Source organism: Triticum dicoccoides, chromosome 6A, assembly GCF_002162155.2.
Source record: "Triticum dicoccoides isolate Atlit2015 ecotype Zavitan chromosome 6A, WEW_v2.0, whole genome shotgun sequence".
NCBI lineage: Eukaryota > Viridiplantae > Streptophyta > Magnoliopsida > Poales > Poaceae > Triticum > Triticum dicoccoides.
In genome coordinates, this window is record NC_041390.1 from 200,986,934 (window position 1) to 201,008,577 (window position 21,644).

The window sequence follows — 21,644 nt, forward strand, 5'->3', positions numbered from 1 at the left end:
CATTTATCTCATATGCCATTCCATGACCACCTAGCTTCGGATATGCATTGTCTTGGGTGTTGCCCATTTTCTCCATATGATGTTTCCAATATTGCTCATGAGGAGACCCCCATAGTTTCCTCATACATTTTAGGAGATTTTGATCACTCCCATCCATTGCATGATCCTCATACTTATGTGCACAATATGCTCCCCATGAATAAACATGATATTGATGTGCCATATATTTGTATGCTCAATTTGCATCCCCATCGTGTTATACACAATAACTATTCTTTCATGATGGATGACATATTCTTATACCATGCATCAAATTTCTTTGAGAAACGCTTATCTTGTGCTAACTTTCACGTGCACATACACATCATGATGGATGATGTGTACAATTACCACACACACAATTTCTTTCATTTGTGTTTCTTTTGTGTAGGTACCCATGAATACTTGTCAACCTCGCAATCCCACGAGTTGACAAAACGAGCTCTAGAGAGCAACAATGACTTGGGATCCCATGGATTGTCTTTCCCACCGCTCTCTTCGCGCAATTCTTCTACATGACCCTCACTCGGCTATGGGTTATTGTCCACTACATATTCTATGTCCATCTTGCCATGTTCACTTTGCATGATATGCTCATTACTATGCTTTTGCCATGCATTCGTGACCCATGCTTTGCATTACACATGATGATTGATTCTCATACTTGTATGTGTATTTGCAAACTTGGTGGAGACATTGCTTGTTATTGCCATGTTTTCTTTGTGCCACATGCCTATGATGATACTAAGATCTTGCTTTGTGTTCGTGCTTGCGATATGTCATGTACATTGCCTATGACTATTATTTGCTCACATGACATGATTGCCATGCTTTCCTCTAGTATGTTGCATCTTTGCACTACTAGCTTGCACGACTTGATTCCTATGATTGCTTGCCTTGTTGCATCACCAATGATTCATACTAGCTCACTTCATGCGGTTGATGACAACCATTTACATGCTTGTCCCCATGATATCTTTGCTTGTGCTCAATTTATGCGCCTATATGCCATGTCACAATCCTTTATCACACCGTATGATTTGCATGATGATGACACTTGTTTGGTGAATCGCCTCTTGAATGCTTGGTTTTGCACTGACGCTAACCACATTCATTTTTCCAAGTGTTTGTTGTCCTTGCTCATTTTGAAGGAATCCCAAGATGGTGCAACGTTGGAGAGTGCCCACTTCAAGCTTGAAGATGGCGACTACTTGGTGAACGTCCACTCCTACACGGCGAAGCCATCTCTTTCCCATGGTGATTTGGATTTTGATCCGAGGTCGGATCTTCCCCAAGGGAGGGGAGATGATGCGGAGCATCCTATGGACATCACCATGTTAAGAGTCAGTTCGTCGAGTGACACGTGCGACATCTACTTCACATACACAAAGGTGAATCATCTCCTTTACATGTGCTCACTTGACCCCTTCGAGGATGGTATACTACTTGACACTTCTCCCGTGTGCATGCATAGGTATTGTCGGAACGCTACGAACAACGTGGAGGAGTGCAAGCGCCAAGGAACACCTACACCATCCGCGAGGGAAGCCTGGAAATGAAGACACAAGAAGAAGTGTTGTCGAAGAAGCTCCAGCCACCGGACGACCGATCGGGTCCGGACGTCCGACGCCTGAAGATCTACCGGACGAACGGTCCAGACCGGACGACCTGTGTCCCTGCACCTGAGCCAAACGAGCGGACGTCCGACGCCACCGGACGACCGGCGATCGGACGTCCGGTACCTGGCTGTGTCCAGTTGTGGGCTGAGGCCCATGTACCCCTTCACTTCACCCCCATGTGCACTAAGACTATAAATAGACCTCTCCCTCCTCCTTTCTAGGGTAGCGTTGTGTTAGCTCATTTGAGAGATAGAGCTATGCTCATCCATATCGGATCTACTCCATGAGAGAGACCGCGGCCTCTACGGAGAAGATCCCTTTGGATTCAAGCCCCCTTTCTAAGGGAAGATCCCCCCGTGGATTCAAGACCTCCTTTGGAGAAAACCATCAAGACATCCTCACGAAGAAGACCGGCTACCTATGTATCGTCCCTAGTTGATCATGTACCGTGTATTGTTCCATGTATCCGAGGATCTAGCACATGTGTGATCTATTCATGTTGGTTTGAGTGTTTTCTCTCGTTTTCCCCTTTGTGTTCCTCATGTTCTTCGCGGGACTCTGCCCCTTTCTGAAAGATCGGGCCATAGGGTTCCTACCCTACATCAGTTTGGGGGTGGCTCGGCTGGGCTCCCCAGCTTATAAGGCCGGCTGGGCCAGGTGTCCGGGTCGGACACGGCCCGATAGGTCGGTTCGCGTTTTTTTAAATAGTTACGCTCAGAAAAAAAGCAAAAGGAATACTAAACAGACTCCAAAAATCCCAAAATAAATTTTCCCCGGCTTCTAAAATCAAGCCGCACAGGATGAACATTTATTTGGGGCCTAAATGCAATTTTGAAAAACGCGCATTTTTCCTAAATTCAAATAAATAGCAAATAAAACCAAAATAAAATCTTATTTGATTTTTTTATTAAATCCTCAATATTTCTTTATTTTGGGAAAGTCATTTTATTCCCTCTCTCATATTTTTGTAATAGAAATAATTGAAGATAAAATAAACAAATCAAATGATCCTATTTTTCAAAATTTGAGAGAACTCAAATATGAAAATAACGAAATCCCTAACTCTCTCCGAGGGTCCTTGAGTTGTGTGAAATTTATAGGATCAACCAAAATGCAATAAAATATGATATGCAATGATGATCTAGTGTATAACATTCCAAATTGAAAATTTGGGATGTTACAACATACATCTGTATGTATGATTTCCAACAAATCTATTGCTCGCTCCATAGTTCCGAAGAACGGTGTTTTAGTCATCTTGCCCATGAGGCACGGTTCGCAAGTACCAAGTGATTCATAATCAAGTGGTTCCAAAGTCCATCAGTATGGAGTTTCTTCATGCGCTTTAGACCAATATGACCTAAATGGCAGTGCCATAAATAAGTTGCACTATCATTATCAACTCTGCATCTTTTGGCTTCAATATTATGAACATGTGTATCACTACTATTGAGATTCAACAAGAATAGACCACTCTTCAAGGGTGCATGACCATAATTACTCATATAAATAGAACAACCATTATTCTCTGATTTAAATGAATAACCGTCCCGCATCAAACAAGATCCAGATATAATGTTCATGCTCAATGCTGGCACCAAATAACAATTATTTAGGTCTAAAACTAATCCTGAAGGTAGATGTAGAGGTAGCGTGTCGACCGCGATCACATCGACTTTGGAACCATTTCCCAGGAGCATCGTCACCTCGTCGTTAGCCAATCTTCGCTTAATCCGCAGTCCCTGTTTCGAGTTGCAAATAATAGCAACAGAACCAGTATCAAATACCCAGGTGCTACTTCGAGCATTAGTAAGGTACACATCAATAACATGTATATCACATATACCTTTGTTCACCTTGCCGTCCTTCTTATCCGCCAAATACTTGGGGAAGTTCCGCTTCGAGTGACTAGTCTGTTTGTAGTTAAAGCACTCAGTTTCAGGCTTAGGTCTAGACTTGGGTTTTTTCTCTTGAGCAGCAACTTGTTTGCCGTTCTTCTTGAAGTTCCCCTTCTTCTTCCCTTTACCCTTTTTCTTGAAACTAGTGGTCTTGTTGACCATCAACACTTGATGCTCCTTTTTTATTTCTACCTCTGCAACCTTTAGCATCGCGAAGAGCTCGGGTATGTCTTATTCATCCCTTGCATATTGTAGTTCATCATGAAGCTTTTGTAGCTTGGTGGCAGTGATTGAAGTGTTGGGGAACGTAGCAGAAATTCAAAATTTTCCTACGTGTCACCAAGATCTATCTATGGAGAAACCAGCAACGAGGGGAAGGAGAGTGCATCTACATACCCTTGTAGATCGCTAAGCGGAAGCGTTCAAGTGAACGGGGTTGATGGAGTCGTACTTGTCGTGATTCAAATCACCGATGACCAAGTGCCGAACGGACGGCACCTCCGCGTTCAACACACGTACAGCCCGGTGACGTCTCCCACGCCTTGATCCAGCAAGGAGAGAGGGAGAGGTTGAGGAAGACTCCATCCAACAGCAGCACAACGGCGTGGTGGTGGTGGAGGAGCGTGGCAATCCAGCAGGGCTTCGCCAAGCACCACGGGAGAGGAGGAGTAGGGAGAGAGGTAGGGCTGCACCAAGAGGAGAAGTTCTCATGTGTTGGCAGCCCCAAAACCTCAAGTATATATAGGGGAGAAGGGGGCTGCGCCCCCTTTAGGGTTTCCCACCCCAAGGGGTGCGTCCAAGGGGGGAGGAGTGCCTCCCAAGTCAAGTGGAGGCCTCCCCTCTAGGGTTTTACCCTTCCCATGCGCATGGGCCTTGGGGGGGCTGGTTCCCCTGGCCCATTAAGGCTAGGGCGCCCCCTTACAGCCCATGCTACTGTATTGGACGTGGTGGAACAATTTCCGGACCCCCGGACCCCTCCGGAATCCTCCGGAACCTTCTGGAAGCTTCCCGGTACAATACCGAAAAAACCCGAACTTTTTCCGGAACCCGAACAACAACTTTCCATATATAAATCTTTACCTCCGGACCATTCCGGAACTCCTCGTGACGTCCGGGATCTCATCCGGGACTCCAAACAACATTCGGTAACCACATACAAGCTTCCTTTATAACCCTAGCGTCACCGAACCTTAAGTGTGTAGACCCTACGGGTTCGGGAGACATGTAGACATGACCGAGACGTTCTCCGGTCAATAACCAACAGCGGGATCTGGATACCCATGTTGGCTCCCACATGTTCCACGATGATCTCATCGTATGAACCACGATGTCAAGGACTCAATCGATCCCGAATACAATTCCCTTTGTCTAGCGGTATTGTACTTTCCCGAGATTCGATCGTCGGTATACCGATACCTTGTTCAATCTCGTTACCGGCAAGTCTCTTTACTCGTTTCCGTAACACATCATCCCGTGATCAACCCCTTGGTCACATTGTGCACATTATGATGATGTCCTACCGAGTGGGCCCAGAGATACCTCTCCGTTTACACGGAGTGACAAATCCCAGTCTCGATTCGTGCCAACCCAACAGACACTTTCGGAGATACCTGTAATGCACCTTTATAGCCACCCAGTTACGTTGTGACGTTTGGTACACCCAAAGCATTCCTACGGTATCCGGGAGTTGCACAATCTCATGGTCTAAGGAAAAGATACTTGACATTAGAAAAGCTTTAGCATACGAACTACACGATCTTTGTGCTAGGCTTAGGATTGGGTCTTGTCCATCACATCATTCTCCTAATGATGTGATCCCGTTATCAACGACATCCAATGTCCATAGCCAAGAAACCATGACTATCTGTTGATCACAACGAGCTAGTCAACTAGAGGCTCACTAGGGACATATTGTGGTCTATGTATTCACACGCGTATTACGATTTCTGGATAATACAGTTATAGCATGAATAAAAGACTATTATCATGAACAAAGAAATATAATAATAACTTATTTATTATTGCCTCTAGGGCATATTTCCAACAGTCTCCCACTTGCACTAGAGTCAATAATCTAGTTCACATCGCCATGTGATTAACACTCACAGGTCACATCGCCATGTAACCAATATCCAAAGAGTTTACTAGAGTCAATAATATAGTTCACATCACTATGTGATTAACACTCAATGAGTTTTGGGTTTGATCATGTTGCTTGTGAGAGAGGTTTTAGTCAACGGGTCTGAACCTTTCAGATCCGTGTGTGCTTTACAAATCTTTATGTCATCTCCTAGATGCAGCTACCACGCTCTATTTGGAGCTATTCCAAATAACTGTTCTACTTGGAGCTATTCTAATTGTTGCTCCATTATACGTATCCGGTATCTCTACTCAGAGCTATCCAGATAGGTGTTAAGCTTGCATCGTCGTAACTCTTTATGTCGAACTCTTTATCACCTCCATAACCGAGAAAATTCCTTAGTCCACTAGTTACTAAGGATAACTTTGACCGCTGTACTGTGATCCATTCTTGGATCACTCTTGTACCCCTTGACTGACTCATGGCAAGGCACACTTCAGGTGCGGTACACAGCATAGCATACTGTAGAGCCTATGTCTTAAGCATAGGGGACGACCTTCGTCCTTTCTCTCTTTTCTGCCGAGGTCGAGCTTTAAGTCTTAACTTCGTACCTTACAACTCAGGCAAGAACTTCTTCTTTGACTGATCCATGTGCTCATTTGAAAGTATTATTAAGCATTTTGATCTATCCTTATAGATCTTGATGCTCAATGTTCAAGTAGCTTAATCCAGGTTTTCTATTGAAAAACACCTTTCAAATAACCCTATATGCTTTCTAGAAAATCTACGTCATTTCTGATCAACAATATGTCAACAACATATACTCATCAGAAATTCTATAGTGCTCCCACTCACTTCTTTGGAAATACAAGTTTCTCATAAACTTTGTACAAACCCAAAATCTTTGATCATCTCATCAAAGTGTACATTCCAACTCCGAGATGCTTACTCCAGTCCTTAGAAGGATCGCTGGAGCCAGCATACCTTTTAGCATCCTTAGGATCGACAAAACCTTTCTGATTGTATCGCATACAACCTTTCCTTACGACTGGTAAGGAAACTCGTTTTGACATCCATCTGCCAATTTCATAAATGCAGCTAATGCTAACATGATTCCGACGGACTTAAGCATCACTACGGATGAGAAAATCTCATCGTAGTCAACTCCTTGAACTTGTGAAAAACTCTTCGCCACAAGTCGAGCTTCATAGACGGTGACATTACCGTCCACGTCCATCTTCTTCTTAAAGATCCATTTATTTCAATGGCTTGCCGATCATCGGGCAAGTCCATCAAAGTCCATGCTTTGTTCTTATATATGGATACTATCTCGGATTTCATGGCTTATAACCATTTGTCGGAATCTGGGCCCACCATCGCTTCTCCATAGCTCGTAGGTTCATTGTTTTCTAGCAACATGACCTTCAAGACATGATTACTGTACCACTCTGAAGTAGTACGCATCCTTGTCATCCCACGAGGTTTGGGAGTGACTTGATCCGAAGTCTCATGATCAATATCATAAGCTTCTACTTCAATTGGTGTAGGTGCCATAGGAACAACTTCCTGTGCCCTGCTACACACTAGTTGAAGTGACGGTTCAGTAACCTCATCAAGTCTCCACCATCCTCCCACTCAACTTTCCGAGACAAACTTTTCCTCGAGAAAGGACCCGATTCAAGAAACAATCCATATTGCTTTCGGATCTGAATTAGGAGGTATACCCAACTGTTTTTGGGTGTCCTATGAAGATGCATTTTGTCCGCTTTGGGTTTGAGCTTATCAATCCTGAAACTTTTTCACATAAGCGTCGCAGCCCCAAACCTTTAAGAAATGATAGCATAGGTTTCTCTAAACCATAGTTCATACGGTGTCATCTCAACGGAATTACGTGGTACCCTATTAAAGTGAGTGCGGTTGTCTCTAATGCCTAACCCATGAACAATAGTGGTAATTCAATGAGAGACATCATGGTACGCACCATATCCAATAGGGTGCAACTATGATGTTCGGACACACCATCACACTATGGTGTTCCAGGCGGTATTAATTGTAAAACAATTTCCACAATGTCTTAATTGCGTGCCAAAACTCGTAACTCAGATATTCATCTCTATGATCATATCATAGACATTTTATCCTCTTGTCACAATGATCTTCTACTTCACTCTGAAATTACTTGAACCATTCAATAATTCAGACTTGTGTTTCATCAAGAAAATATTCTCAACATCTACTCGAATCATCTGTGAAGTAAGAACATAACGATATTCACTGCATGCCTCAGCACTCATTGGACTGCACACATCAAAATGTGTTACTTCCAACGAGTTGCTATCTTGTTCCGTCTTACTAAAACGAGGCTTTTAGTCATCTTGCCCATGTGGTATGATTTGCATGTCTCAAGTGATTCAAAATCAAGTGAGTTCAAACGGTCCATTTGCATGGAGTTTCTTCATGCATATACACCAATAGACATGGTTCGCATGTCTCAAACTTTTCAAAATGAGTGAGTCCAAAGATCCATCAACATGGAGCTTCTTCATGCGTTTTATACCATTATGACTTACATGGCAGTGCCACAAGTAAGTGGTACTATCATTACTATCTTATATCTTTTGGCATGAAAATGTGTATCACTACGATCGAGATTCAACAAACCATTCCTTTAGGTCCAAGACCATTGAAGGTATTATTCAAATAAATAGAGTAACCATTATTCTCTTTAAATGAATAACGGTATTGCGATAGACATAATCCAATCATGTCTATGCTCAACGCAAACACCAATCTCGATGGTAGAGGGAGCGTGCGATGCTTGATCATATCAACATTGGAAACACTTCCAACACATATCGTCTGCTCACCTTTAGCTAGTCTCCATTTATTCCGTAGCCTTTTATTTCGAGTTACTAACACTTAGCAACCGAACCGGTATCTAATACCCTGGTGCTACTAGGAGTACTAGTAAAGTACACATTAACATAATGTATATCCAATATACTTCTATCGACCTTGCCAGCCTTCTCATCTACCAAGTATCTAGGGTAATTCTGCTCCAGTGGTTGTTCCCCTTATTACAGAAGCACTTAGTCTCGGGTTTGGGTTCAACCTTGGGTTTCTTCACTAGAGCAGCAGCTGATTTGCTGTTTCATGAAGTATCCCTTCTTGCCCTTGCCCTTCTTGAAACTAGTGGTTTCACCAACCATCAACAATTGATGCTCCTTCTTGATTTCTACTTTCGCAGTGTCAAACATCACGAATATTTCAAGGATCATCATATCTATCCCTGATATGTTATAGTTCATCACGAAGCTCTAGCAGCTTGGTGGCAATGACTTTGGGGAAACATCACTATCTCATCTGGAAGATCAACTCCCACTCGATTCAAGTGATTGTTGTGCTCAGACAATCTGAGCACAAGCTCAACGATTGAGCTTTTCTCCCTTAGTTTGTAGGCTAAGAAAATCGACGGAGGTCTCATACCTCTTGACGTGGGCACGATCCTGAAATCCCAATTTCAGCCCTTGAAACATCTCATATGTTCCGCGATGTTTCGAAAAACATCTTTGGTGCCTCTACTTAAACCATTTAACTGAACTATCATGTAGTTATCAAAACGTGTATGTCCGATGTTCGCAACATCCACAAACGACGTTTTGGGGTTCAGCATACTGAGCAGTGCAGTAAGGACATAAGCTTTCTACTGATCGCATAATTGCTACTATCAACTTTCAACTATATTTTTCTCTAGGAACATATCTAAACAGTGGAACTAAAGTGCGAGCTCACGACATAATTTGCAAAAGGTCTTTTTGACTATGTTCAGGATAATTAAGTTCATCTTATGAACTCCCACTCAGATAGACATCCCTCTGGTCATCTAAGTGATTACATGATCCGAGTCAACTAGGCCGTGTCCGATCATCACGTGAGACGGACTAGTCATCATCGGTGAACATCTTCATGTTGATCGTATCTACTATACGACTCATGCTCGACCTTTCGGTCTCCGTGTTCCGAGGCCATGTCTGTACATGCTAGGCTCGTCAAGTTAACCCTAAGTGTTTTCGCTGTGTAAAACTGTCTTACACCCGTTGTATGTGAACGTAAGAATCCATCACACCCGATCATCACGTGGTGCTTAGAAGCGACGAACTGTAGCAACGGTGCACAGTTAGGGGAGAACACTTCTTGAAATTTTGTAAGGGATCATCTTATTTACTACCGTCGTCCTAAGTAAACAAGATGCATAAACATGATAAACATCACATGCAATCAAATAGTGACATGATATGGCCAATATCATTTTGCTCCTTTTGATTTCATCTTCGGGGCTCCATGATCATCATCGTCACCGGCATGACACCATGATCTCCATCATCATGATCTCCATCATCGTGTCTTCATGAAGTTGTCACGCCAACAACTACTTATACTTCTATGGCTAACATGTTTAGCAATAAAGTAAAGTAATTTACATGGCGTTGTTCAATGACACGCAGGTCATACAATAAATAAAGACAACTCCTATGGCTCCTGCCGGTTGTCATACTCATTGACATGCAAGTCGTGAATCCTATTACAAGAACATGATCAATCTCATACATCACATATCATTCATCACATTCTTCTTGGCCATATCACCTCACATAGCATACCCTGCAAAAACAAGTTAGACGTCCTCTAATTGTTGTTTGCATGTTTTACGTGGCTGCTATGGGTTTCTAGCAAGAACGTTTCTTACCTACGCAAAACCACAACGTGATATGCCAATTGCTATTTACCCTTCATAAGGACCCTTTTCATCGAATCCGTTCCGACTAAAGTGGGAGAGACTGGCACCCGCTAGCCACCTTATGCACCAAGTGCATGCCAATCGGTGGAACCTATCTCACGTAAGAGTACGTGTAAGGTCGGTCCGGGCCGCTTCATCCCACAATACCGTCGAAACAAGATTGGACTAGTAACGGTAAGCATATTGAACAAAATCAACGCCCACAACTACTTTGTGTTCTACTCGTGCAAAGAATCTACACAATAGACCTAGCTCATGATGCCACTGTTGGGGAACGTAGCAGAAATTCAAAATTTTCCTACGTGTCACCAAGATCTATCTATGGAGAAACCAGCAACGAGGGGAAGGAGAGTGCATCTACATACCCTTGTAGATCGCTAAGCGGAAGCGTTCAAGTGAACGGGGTTGATGGAGTCGTACTTGTCGTGATTCAAATCACCGATGACCAAGTGCCGAACGGACGGCACCTCCGCGTTCAACACACATACAGCCCGGTGACGTCTCCCACGCCTTGATCCAGCAAGGAGAGAGGGAGAGGTTGAGGAAGACTCCATCCAACAGCAGCACAACGGCGTGGTGGTGGTGGAGGAGCGTGGCAATCCAGCAGGGCTTCGCCAAGCACCACGGGAGAGGAGGAGTAGGGAGAGAGGTAGGGCTGCACCAAGAGGAGAAGTTCTCATGTGTTGGGAGCCCCAAAACCTCAAGTATATATAGGGGAGAAGGGGGCTGTGCCCCCTTTAGGGTTTCCCACCCCAAGGGGTGCGGCCAAGGGGGGAGGAGTGCCTCCCAAGTCAAGTGGAGGCCTCCCCTCTAGGGTTTTACCCTTCCCATGCGCATGGGCCTTGGGGGGGGCTGGTTCCCCTGGCCCATTAAGGCTAGGGCGCCCCCTTACAGACCATGCTACTGTATTGGACGTGGTGGAACAATTTCCAGACCCCTCCGGAATCCTCCTGAACCTTCTGGAAGCTTCCCGGTACAATACCGAAAAAACCCGAACTTTTTCCGGAACCCGAACAACAACTTTCCATATATAAATCTTTACCTCCGGACCATTCCGGAACTCCTCGTGACGTCCGGGATCTCATCTGGGAATCCGAACAACATTTTGTAACCACATACAAGCTTCCTTTATAACCCTAGCGTCACCGAACCTTAAGTGTGTAGACCCTACGGGTTCGGGAGACATGTAGACATCACCGAGACGTTCTCCGGTCAATAACCAACAGCGGGATCTGGATACCCATGTTGGCTCCCACATGTTCCACGATGATCTCATCGGATGAACCACGATGTCAAGGACTCAATCGATCCCGTATACAATTCCCTTTGTCTAGCGGTATTGTACTTGCCCGAGATTCGATTGTCGGTATACCGATACCTTGTTCAATCTCGTTACCGGCAAGTCTCTTTACTCGTTTCCGTAACACATCATCCCGTGATCAACCCCTTGGTCACATTGTGCACATTATGATGATGTCCTACCGAGTGGGCCCAGAGATACCTCTCCGTTTACACGGAGTGACAAATCCCAGTCTCGATTCGTGCCAACCCAACAGACACTTTCGAAGATACCTGTAATGCACCTTTATAGCCACCCAGTTACGTTGTGACGTTTGGTACACCCAAAGCATTCCTACGGTATCCGGGAGTTGCACAATCTCATGGTCTAAGGAAAAGATACTTGACATTAGAAAAGCTTTAGCATACGAACTACACGATCTTTGTGCTAGGCTTAGGATTGGGTCTTGTCCATCACATCATTCTCCTAATGATGTGATCCCGTTATCAACGACATCCAATGTCCATAGCCAGGAAACCATGACTATCTGTTGATCACAACGAGCTAGTCAACTAGAGGCTCACTAGGGACATATTGTGGTCTATGTATTCACATGTGTATTACGATTTCCGGATAATACAGTTATAGCATGAATAAAAGACTATTATCATGAACAAAGAAATATAATAATAACTTATTTATTATTGCCTCTAGGGCATATTTCCAACATGAAGAACTCTATCAATGACACTATCAACACGAAGATTAACTCCCAGTTGAGTCAAATGATTATGATACCCAGACATTTTGAGTATATGTTCACTGACAGAACTATTCTCCTCCATCTTGCAGCTATAGAACTTATTGGAGACTTCATATCTCTCAATCTGGGCATTTGCTTGAAATATTAACTTTAACTCCTAGAACATCTCATATGCTCCATGACGTTCAAAACGTCGTAGAAGTCCTGGTTCTAAGCCGTAAAGCATGGCACACTGAACTATCGAGTAGTCATCAGCTTTACTCTGCGAGACGTTCTTAACATCATCAACAGCATCTGCAGCAGGCCTGGCACCCAGCGGTGCTTCCAGGACGTAATTCTTCTGTGCAGCAATGAGCATAATCCTCAAGTTACAGACCCAGTCCGTGTAATTGCTACCATCATCTTTCAACTTTGCTTTCTCAAGGAACGCATTAAAATTTAACGGAACAACAACACAGGCCATCTATCTACAATCAACATAGACAAGAAAAATACTATCAGGTACGAAAAATACTATCAGGTACTAAGTTCATGATAAATTTAAGTTCAATTAATCATATTACTTAAGAACTCCCACTTAGATAGACATCTCTCTAATCCTCTAAGTGATCACGCGATCCAAATCAACCAAACCATGTCCGATCATCACGTGAGATGGAGTAGTTTCAATGGTGAACATCACTATGTTGATCATATCTACTATATGATTCACGCTCGACCTTTCGATCTTAGTGTTCCGAGGCCATATCTGCATATGCTAGGCTCGTCAAGTTTAACCTGAGTATTCCGCGTGTGCAACCGTTTTGCACCCGTTGTATTTGAACGTAGAGCCTATCACACCCGATCATCACGTGGTGTCTCGGCATGAAGAACTTTCGCAACGGTGCATACTCAGGGAGAACACTTATACCTTGATAATTTAGTTAGAGATCATCTTATAATGCTACCGTCAATCAAAGCAAGATAAGATGCATAAAAGATAAACATCACATGCAATCAATATAAGTGATATGATATGGCCATCATCATCTTGTGCTTGTGATATTCATCTCCGAAGCACCGTCATGATCACCATTGTCACCGACGCGACACATTGATCTCCATCGTAGCATCATTGTCGTATTGCCAACTTATGCTTCTACGACTACCGTTACCTCTTAGTGATAAAGTAAAGCATTACAAGGCGATTGCATTGCATACAATAAAGCGGCAACCATATGGCTCCTGCCAGTTGCCGATAACTCGGTTACAAAACATGATCATCTCATACAATAAAATATAGCATCATGCCTTGACCATAGCACATCACAACATGCCCTGCAAAAACAAGTTAGACGTCCTCTACTTTGTTGTTGCAAGTTTTACGTGGCTGCTATGGGTTGAGCAAGAACCGTTCTTACCTATGCATCAAAACCACAATGATAGTTTTCCAAGTTAGTGCTGTTTTAACCTTCTCAAGGACCGGGCGTAGCCACACTTGGTTTAACTAAAGTTGGAGAAACTGGCACCCGCCAGCCACCTATGTGCAAAGCACGTCAGTAGAACCAGTCTCGCGTAAGCGTACGCGTAATGTCGGTCCGGGCCGCTTCATCCAACAATACCGCTGAACCAAAGTATGACATGCTGGTAAGCAGTATGACTTATATCACCCACAACTCACTTGTGTTCTACTCGTGCATATAACATCTACACATAAAACCTGGCTCTGATACCACTATTGGGGAACGTAGTAATTTCAAAAAAATTCCTACGCACACACAGGATCATGGTGATGCATAGCAATGAGAGGGGAGAGATTTGTCCATGTACCCTCATAGATCGAAAGCGGAAGCGTTTATACAACACGGTTGATGTAGTCATACGTCTTCATGATCCGACCGATCAAGTACCGAACGTACGACACCTTCGAGTTCAGCACATGTTCAGCTCGATGAAGTCCCTCGAACTCTGATCTAGCGGAGCTTTGAGGGAGAGTTCCATCAGCACGACGGTGTGATGATGATGATGATGATGATGTTCTACCGACGTAGGGCTTCGCCTAAGCATCGCTATGATATTATCGAGGTGGACTATGGTGGAGGGGGCACCACACACGGCTAAGAGATCCAAGAGATCAATTGTTGTCTTTAGAGGTGCCCCCTTGCCCCCGTATATAAAGTAGCAAGGGGGGAGAGGCGGCCGGCCAGGAGGAGGTGCGCCAGGGAGGAGTCCTACTCCCACTGGGAGTAGGACTCCCTCCTTTCCTAGTTGGAGTAGGAGAAGGGGGAAGGAGGAGGGAGAGAGGAAGGAAAGGGGGGCGCCGCCCCCCTCCTTGTCCAATTCGGACTAAAGGGAGAGGGGGCGCGCGGCCTGCCATGGCCGCCCCTCCTCCTCTCCACTAGGGCCCATCTTGGCCCATTAAACCCCCGGGGGGTTCCGGTAACCTCCGGTACTCCGGTAAAATCCCGATTTCACCCGGAACACTTCCGATATCCAAATATAGGCTTCCAATATATCAATATTTATGTCTCGACCATTTCAAGACTCCTCGTCATGTCCGTGATCACATCCGGGACTCCAAACTTCCTTAGGTACATCAAAACACATAAACTCATAATATAACCGTCATCGAACTTTAAGCGTGCGGACCCTACGGGTTCGGGAACTATGTAGACATGACCGAGACATGTCTCGGGTCAATAACCAATAGCGGAACCTAGATGCTCATATTGGCTCCTACATATTCTACGAAGATCTTTATCGGTCAAATAGCATAACAACATACGTTGTTCCCTTTGTCACTGGTATGTTACTTGCCCGAGATTCGATCGTCGGTATCTTAATACATAATTCATTCTCGTTACCGGCAAGTCTCTTTACTCGTTCTGTAATACATTATCCCGCAACTAACTCATCAGTTACAATGCTTGCAAGGCTTATAGTGATGTGTATTACCGAGTGGGCCCAGAGATACCTCTCCGACAATCGGAGTGACAAATCCTAATCTCGAAATACGCCAACCCAACAAGTACCTTCGGAGACACATGTAGAGCAACTTTGTAATCACCCAGTTACGTTGTGATGTTTGGTAGCACACAAAGTGTTACTCCGGTAAACGGGAGTTGCATAATCTCATAGTCATAGGAACATGTATAAGTCATGAAGAAAGCAATAGCAGAATACTAAATGATCGTGTGCTAAGCTAACAGAATGGGTCAAGTCAATCACATCATTCTCCTAATGATGTTATCCCATTAATCAAATGACAACTCATGTCAATGGCTAGGAAACATAACCATCTTTGATCAACGAGCTAGTCAAGTAGAGGCATACTAGTGACACTCTGTTTGTTTATGTATTCACACAAGTATTATGTTTCCGGTTAATACAATTCTAGCATGAATAATAAACATTTATCATGATATAAGGAAATAAATAATAACTTTATTATTGCCTCTAGGGTATATTATAACACCCCGGATATGATTTACCTAATATGTAATCCAACTCTTGCCGTTTCTGGCGTTAAGTTATATTATTTTCTCGGGTTCGGGTTTTTGTCTCCGTGTGTTGTTATCGTTGTCATGCATCTCATATCATGTCATCATTTGCATTGCATTTTCATACGTGTTCGTCTCATGCATCCGAGCATTTTCCTCGTTGTCCGTTTTGCATTCCGGCGCTCCGTTCTCCTCCGGTGGTCATTTCTACCTTTCTTTCATGTGTGGGAATTAAAAATTTCCGGATTGGACTGAGACTTGCCAAGCGGCCTTGGTTTACTACCCGTAGTCTGCCTGTCAAGTTTCGTACCATTTGGACTTCGTTTGATGCTCCAACGGTTAACCGAGGGACCGAAAAGGCCTCATGTGTGATGCAGTCCAACACCCCTCCATTTTGGCCCAAAACTCACGAAAACCCTCTCCATCATCTAGAGCGTTCGATCACGATCGCGTGGCCGAAAACCGCACCTCATTTGGACTCTCCTAGCACCTCCTATGCCTATTTAAAGACCCCCTCCAAAAATTCTCCTTCTTCTTCCCCCGAAACCCTAGATCCGCCATCTCATGCCGCGCCGGACACGTCCAGTCCGGCCGGACACGTCCGCCGCTGGCCCGCGCCAGTCGCAGCATGCCACATGGCGCCCGCGCGCCCCACATCGCCGCTCCAGCCGCTGGCCCGTTCGGCCCGTGGAGGGCCCCCGAGGCCCGCGCCTCGCCGCCACCCACCCGGCTTGCCCCGCCGCCTTCTCCTTTGTCGCCGGCGCCCGGAGCCCGCGCCGGCCACCGTCACCATCATCGGTGGCTCACCGCGTCCCAGTGCCCCTCGTCGCCGGTCGCCGCGCCGCCCATCCGCCTCGTCGTCGGTCGGGTGCCGGCCACCGTCACCACCGCGGCGCCCCTCGACGGCCCCGACTACCTCGGGAGCTCCTTCCTCCGGCAACCTCGGCTTCTTCTCCGGCGAACAGCTCCGGTGACCTCGGGAAGCGTGCAGATCTCAGATCCAAAATATCTCGGTTGACTTTTTGCCCTGAAACCCTAACTAAATTGCTACGTTCGTCGTGCTGTAACTCCGCATCCGTAGCTCCGTTTTGGGCATATAGCATATCAAAATGTTCGTCTCAGAGAGCACATCATTTCATCTCATTGCATCATTTTCATTTGAGTTCATCTTGATGCCCGAATTGCTGTTGGAAGAATGCTATTTGAGATAATTGTCAGATCTGCTGCTCCATTTAGATATTTGTCATTTTTGCCATGATTAATGTGTGCATGATATGCCCCTGAGCTCTACATGAGTTTTGTTATATGTTTTGCCATCTTTCCAGAGGTGCAACCCATGTATTTTTGTGATGTGTGTGGTGACTAGCACAAGCTTGCAAAGTGGTGTATTCGTTAATGCTGATTTCAGGGACTTAGCAATTCCACTAAGTCCTTGATCTGTTTATCTCAATATGCCATATGTTCATGTTGTTTCCTAATGATCCGTGCCTCTTTTGAGGATGATCAGTAAGGATGATTTGTTAATCTTGTAGTTCTCTATCCATACATGTCTTTGTTTGCAATTATGGAGCAACCTAGCTTGAGTCAATCGAGCTCTACTTTTGCTATTTCGTGAATCTGGGCAGATTGTCTACTTGTTAGCGATTTTGCCGAGGATGTTGTAGTTGATCCGTGCATGCTATGTTATTGTTCTTGCCATGTCTAGCTGGTATAATGTGTATTCTTGATGGGTGTATGCTTATATTGTCATGACTTGCTCTGTAGTGAGTGCATCGGGCTCGTAAACATGCCTACTTGATATCTGATTTTGCATGCTCCAGTTTTTCACTAAGTCTGAGAACTGATTATGTTTTTGCCATGCTCACATGCTTGCAAATGTATTTTCTGATCCCTTTTGGCTCAAGGTCACTAAGGGACTTTTGTTAAGCTCTTTGGGTAGCTCCATGCCATGCTTTACTTTGATATGTTCAGGCTTTGTAGCATATAGTTTTCATACTCCAAATTGTGCTACCTGATCTGAAATTCCAGACAAGTGTTAATTTCACTAAGTCTGAAATCTGTTTACCAAATGCATTTTTGCCATGCTTGTTTGAACCTGTTAATGGATGAATTGGCCATAGCTCAGTGTTCATCTTTTGTTAAGCATCATGAATGGATCCCTGCCATGTATTTTTTTTCCATGTTTGAGTGTTGTAGCATGTTCATCTTGTTGCATTTAGATGGCTACTTGTTGTATATTGCAGACCGGTGCCATATTTGAATTGCTTGCCATTTCCAAACCGTGACTCCGATTCCGATGATCTTTATATCGTTTTCAAGATATTTCATCTCACCATTCTAGTGGCACACTTGGATTTCCAAGTAGAGGCCAGGTTCATTCATTCCTTGTCAAATCTTGCATATGCATCGCATATCGCATCCCGCATAGCCTACCATATTTGCATCATGTTGTTTGAGCTTTGCACGTGGTTGATTGTGTTCTGTTTGCTTGTTTGTCTTGTTTGGGTAGATCCGGGAGACGAGTTCGCTAACGAGGAGCCCGTTGAGTTTGCTTTCGAGGATCCAGTCAACTCTGACAACTGTGCAGGCAAGATGATCATACCCTCGAAATCACTACTATCTTTGCTTTGCTAGATGCTCGCTCTTTTGCTTTGCCTATGCTACGATGCCTACCACTTGCTTATCATGCCTCCAAAATTGCCATGTCAAACCTCTAACCCACCATGTCCTAGCAAACCGTTGATTGGCTATGTTACCGCTTGCTCAGCCCCTCTTATAGCGTTGCTAGTTGTAGGTGAAGATTGGAGGTCGTTCCTTGTTGGAACATTATTTACTTGTTGGGATATCATTATATTATCTTGTTATCTTAATGCATCTATATACTTGGTAAAGGGTGGAAGGCTCGGCCTCTCGCCTAGTGTTTTGTTCCACTCTTGCCACCCTAGTTTCTGTCATATCGGTGTTATGTTCCCGGATTTTGCGTTCCTTACGCGGTTGGGTGATAATGGGAACCCCTTGATAGTTCGCCTTGAATAAAGCTTTTCCAGCAATGCCCAACCTTGGTTTTACCATTTGCCACCTAGCCTCTTTTTTCCTTGGGTTTCCGGAGCTCGAGGGTCATCTTATTTTAAACCCCCCCCCCCTCCCGGGCCAGTGCTCCTCTGAGTGTTGGTCCGAACTAGAGTCATGTGCAGCGCCCCCTCGAGGAAACCCGAGGTTTGGTTTTAGTTGTATGGAGCGCTCATCTGAGTGTGCCCTGAGAACGAGATATGTGCAGCTCCTATCGGGATTTGTCGGCACATTCGGGTGGTGTTGCTGGATTTGTTTTAACTTGTCGAAGTGTATTGTAGAACCGGGATACCGAGTCTGATCGGAATGTCTCAGGAGGAGGTCTATTCCTTCGTTGACTGTGAGAGCTTGTCATGGGCTAAGTTGGGACTCCTCTGCAGGGATTTGAACTTTCGAAAGCCGTGCCCGTGGTTATGGGCAGATGAGAATTTGTTAATGTCTGGTTGTAGATAAATTGAACCTTAACTTAATTAAAATGAATCAACTGTGTGAGTTACCATGATGGTCTCTTCTCGGCGGAGTCCTGGAAGTGAACACAATGTTGGAGTAATGCTTGCCACAGGTTGTTCTCTATAGATTATTCGTTCGCGCTTTGCCTTCTCTTCTCGCTCTCTTTTGTGAACAGGTTAGCCACCATATATGCTAGTCGCTTGCTGCCGGTCCACATATTTTACCTTACCTTGCCTATAAGCTTAAATAGTCTTGATCGCGAGGGTGCGAGATTGCTGAGTCCCTGTGGCTCACAGTTTACTTCCAAACCAAATGCAGGGCCTGATGACTCCGTTCCATATGACGTGCTTGAGCTCAAGTGGGAGTTCGACGAGGACTCACGCCATTACTATGTGTCTTTCCCTGATGATCAGTAGTGGTGCCCAGTTGGGGCGATCAGGACCGTGTCGCATGTTGGGTTGATCTTTTATTTTGGCGTCGTAGTCCGGCCATGAGTGTTTGAATGCTGTAATGCTATTTATGTACTTTGATTGACGTGACGAGTGTAAGCCAACTATGTATCTCCCCTTTTATTATCTATATATTACATGGGATGTTGTGAAGATTACCTAACTTGCGACAATGCTTTCAATGCGGTTATGCCTCTAAGTCGTGCTTCGACACGTAGGAGATATAGCCGCATTGAGGGCGTTACACATATTTCCTTCAGTGATCCTGTTAATCAAATGACAACTCATGTCTATGGCTAGGAAACTTAACCATCTTTGATTCAACGAGCAAGTCAAGTAGAGGCATACTAGTGACACTCTATTTGTCTATGTATTCACACATGCACTAAGTTTCCGGTTAATACAATTCTAGCATGAATAATAAACATTTATCATGATATAAGGAAATAAATAATAACTTTATTATTGCCTCTAGGGCATATTTCCTTCAATAAAAACATAGACATGATCATAAACTCGAAGTTCATCGATCCCAACAAACACACCGCAAAAGAGTTACATCATATGGATCTCCAAGAGACCATTGTATTGAGGATCAAGAGAGAGAGATGAAGCCAAATAGCTACTAACTACGGACCCGAAGGTCTACAAACAACTACTCACGCATCATCGGAGAGGCACCAATGGAAGTGGTGAACCCCTCCGTGATGGTGTCTAGATTGGATGTGGTGATTCTGGACTCTGCGGCGATTGGAAGAATATTTCGTCGACTCCCCTAGGGTTCTGGGATTTTTGGGGTATTTATAGAGCAAAGAGGCGGTCCGGGGGGTACCCGAGGTGGGTACAACCCACCAGGGCACGCTAGGGCCTCCTGGTGTGCCCTGGTGAGTTGTGCCCCCCTCGGGGCACCCCCAGGTGCAACCAGGGCCCATCTGCTTCCTTTTGGCCCATAAAAAATCATCGTAAAGTTTCGTGCCATTTGGACTCCGTTTGATATTGGTTTACTGTGATGTAAAAAACATGGAAAAAACAGGAACTGACACTGGGCACTATGTTAATAGGTTAGTACCAAAAAATGATATAAAATGATTATAAAACATCCAAGATTGATAATAAAACAACATGGAACAATCAAAAATTATAGATACGTTGGAGACGTATCAGTACACACATAGAGACTAAGGTATTAGTCACGGGGATACCAGAATAGGGACAGAGAAAAGAGTACAGACCAGTATCGATGATAACTAGGAATAGTGATCAAGGTGTTGATCACGAAGATACCGTAAAAATCCCACCTCGGGGTTTGTAATGTATCATGAGGCAAAGGGAATTATATGTAATAATATAATGTTCGCTAGATAATGATCTTCGTTTATACGTCGGAATTATTACAGGTGTCCATATCCTGCTAATAACTATTGACTGGAAGGTGGTCCGAACATGTCCACATATTGTCAAACCTATAGTGTCACACACTTAACAAGTAGTGGTATATAAAAGTACTATGAGATTATGAGAATGAGAGAGAAGGTCTCTAGAAGTGTTCCAGATTCTCCCCGAAGCGTCCCAGTGATGCCTCGGAAAGTCCCGGTATGTTCCAGAAGGCCACAAAAGCTTTTGAAAGAGTCCAAAACCTTATAGACTATTCTAGAGGGTCCCTAGTGGGCCAAAACCCCTGCCTTGGTGGTCAAGGCGCTACAGGAGCCCAAGTCATCCGC

At 44.4% G+C, this 21,644-nt stretch overlaps 1 pseudogene; it reads left to right on the top strand.

Annotated features, from left to right (window-relative positions):
* Positions 1-16,583: 16,583 nt before the first annotated feature.
* LOC119315796 overlaps positions 16,584-21,644 on the top strand; it is a 12,033-nt pseudogene continuing 6,972 nt past the window's right edge.